Genomic DNA, 3,352 nt, shown 5'->3' on the forward strand with positions numbered 1-3,352 from the left:
ACAATATGCCTTTGTTATTGTTGATGATTATTCTAGATTCACTTGGGTATTATTCTTGCGTACTAAAGATACAAGACTTGTAGGTATTCGAAGTGATCATGGTGGGGAATTCCAAAAGGACTTCATTACTTATTGTGAAGAAAGAGGAATTTCACATGAGTTCTCAGCACCTCGTACACCTCAGCAAAATGGAGTTGTAGAGCGTAAGAACAGGTCCTTACAAGAAACAGCTAGGACATTGCTGCAGGAGAGCAAGCTGCCAAGAAGTTTCTGGGCAGAAGCTGTCAACACAGCATGCTATGTTCTTAACAGAGTGCTTATCAGGCCAATTCTCAACAAGACTCCTTATGAATTGATAAGGAAAAAGAAGCCTAACATCAGCTACTTCAAAGTTTTTGGATCTAAGTGCTTCGTACTCAAAACCATTGATAGGGATGGTAAATTCGATTCTAAATCTTATGAAGCTATATTTTTGGGTTATTCTTTAACAAGTCGTGCTTATAGAGTATATAATCTTGCTAAACATACTGTTGAAGAGTCTATTGATGTTTCATTTCAAGAGTCTACTGATGATCTTGCAAGGGATGAGGAAGAATGTGCAGGTACAGGTACTAGCAGCAAGCTGACAGTGCAGGAAACTGGAAATCAGCAAGCTGACAAGTCAACTGCCAAAACTTCAGAAGGCAACAAGGCTACTGAATCCACTCCATCTCTTGAAGAAACTTTGGATAAGATGTCTAAGCTCACATTGGATGAATCCAGAGGTCAAACTTCATCAGCAAGCCAAAATGTTGTTGATGAGACTCCTCCTAGGCAGACTACAAGGAATGAAGAGGTCATAGCTCAACATAATCTACCAAAATCAACTAGAACAGTGAAGAATCATCCTCCTCAATTGATCATTGGAGATAAATCAGCTGGAATCAAGACAAGGAAAGCTCAAGCCAACATTTGTGCTTATGCTGCCTTCATAGCTCAAGAGGAACCAAAGAATGTTCAAGAAGCTTTACAAGATGAAAATTGGATCATGGCAATGCAAGAAGAACTCAACCAATTCGAAAGATGTGATGTTTGGGAACTTGTAGATCCACCAAAGGATGCTTCAATTGTTGGAACCAAATGGGTGTTCAAGAATAAAGTTGATGAATTTGGTACTATCACTCGGAATAAAGCTAGACTTGTTGCACAAGGATACAATCAACAAGAAGGAATTGATTTTGATCAAACATATGCTCCGGTTGCAAGATTGGAATCTATTAGGATGCTGTTATCATTTGCATGCTACAAGAAGTTCAAGTTACATCAAATGGACGTCAAAAGCGCATTCTTAAATGGATATCTAAAGGAAGAAGTCTATGTCAAGCAACCACCAGGATTCGAGGATGAAAAATATCCCAACCGTGTCTACAAGCTCAAGAAGGCACTATATGGATTAAGGCAAGCACCTCGATCATGGTATGAAAGGTTAAGTGAATTTTTGATCAAAAATGGTTTCATTAGAGGTAAAATTGATCCTACTTTGTTTACTATCTTTAAAGGTCAAGATATATTAGTTGTTCAAATATATGTAGATGATATTATATTTGGATCTACTAATGATTCTTTGTGTAAGTGGTTTTCAAAGTGCATGCATAGTGAGTTTGACATGAGCATGATGGGAGAGCTCAATTATTTCTTGGGGCTCCAAATTAAGCAAACTCCAGAAGGAATTTATGTGCATCAATCCAAGTATATCAAGAATCTACTCAAAATATTTGGATATGAGAATATCAAGGCGAAATCAACACCAATGAGCGTTGTCAGCAAGCTGACAGCAGATGAAAATGGTAAAGATGTTGATATTCGAATGTATAGAGGTATGATTGGTAGTTTACTTTATCTTACAGCCTCTAGACCTGATATTATGTATAGTGTTTGTGTTTGTTCTAGATTTCAAGCAAAACCAAAGGATTCTCACTTACAAGCTGTTAAAAGAATATTTAAATATTTAAGTGGAACCATTACTTTGGGCTTACTCTATCCTATCACAAATGCTTTTGATCTTGTTGGGTATAGTGATGCAGATTATGCAGGTAGTCAAACTGATAGAAAAAGTACAAGTGGTGTTTGTGCATTTTTGGGTCAAAGCTTAGTTTCTTGGTTAAGCAAGAAGCAAATTTCAGTTGCTCTATCTACGGCTGAGGGGGAGTATTTAGCAGCTGGTAGATGTTGCTCTCAAATGCTATGGATGAGACAACAATTGAAGGACTTTGGAATCAAATGCAAGCAAACTCCAATCTTTTGTGACAACACAAGTACAATCAACATTTCAGAAAATCCAGTCAATCATTCAAGGACAAAGCACATTGATGTTAGACATCATTTTCTGAGAGACAATGTTGCAAAGGGTGCTGTCAAGTTGATTTTTGTGGCTACAGCAGATCAGCTAGCTGACATCTTCACAAAACCTCTTCCTGAAGAACGTTATGTCGTGCTGAGAAGGGAATTGGGTATGTGTGATGTGCAGTCAGCAGGCTCTTAAGCATGGTCCGGGTACTATCAGCTTACTCCTAGCATTTTACATAATTTTTATTTATTTTGCATGCTGGTCAATTTAAGTGTTTATTTGAAATCTGTGTTATTAAATGATATTACGTTGTAAGTTTAGAAAGTTGAAATTTTGTGTTGAATTTTGATACGTGATTATGTGATTATCAGTAAAATTTATGATAAGTTTTAAAATTCAAATTAGTTTCATGGATATATATATGTGATAAGTGATATGTGGTGTTAACAACTTTTCATTCATTCGGGGTTATAAGATAAACATGAATTATTTTAGGAATATCACTTCGTTTAATTTTATTCCTAAAACTACTCCCCTGATAATTATTAAAAGGATTTTAAAACAAGTCCTATCACCACGACTCTTCGGCTACATATACACTCCATCTCGAGATAATAGGGTTTTATCTCACCTACTCCGAAAGCTCTTTGTATTCACAATAGCAACTATCGGCTTACGGCTCGCAATGAGGAAGAAGACAAGGGCAAACGTGAAGGCTCACACTCCTCAGCCTACTTCCACTTCTCAGAAGCGCAAGCTCATTGATGAGGACGATGAACTGGTTACGGTTGAAAGTGGTGATGAAATTTCTGGGGTTAATCGGGATGAGATCGGAATGGAAGCAACTCAGAAGAAACCCAAATCAGAGATGCTAGCTGCTCGTGGTCTTGCCGGCCGAAAGGTCATTCTGGGTAAGCCACTTTCTGGCAAAACTTTCTTTACTTGTGGAATCGTTAAGATGTTTGAGGATCTAGGGTTTCAATCTTTTCTGATTGATTTGCCTAAAATATGCTATCCTGCTTTAGT

Source organism: Daucus carota, chromosome 3 (assembly GCF_001625215.2).
Source record: "Daucus carota subsp. sativus chromosome 3, DH1 v3.0, whole genome shotgun sequence".
In the NCBI taxonomy this organism is placed as follows: domain Eukaryota; kingdom Viridiplantae; phylum Streptophyta; class Magnoliopsida; order Apiales; family Apiaceae; genus Daucus; species Daucus carota.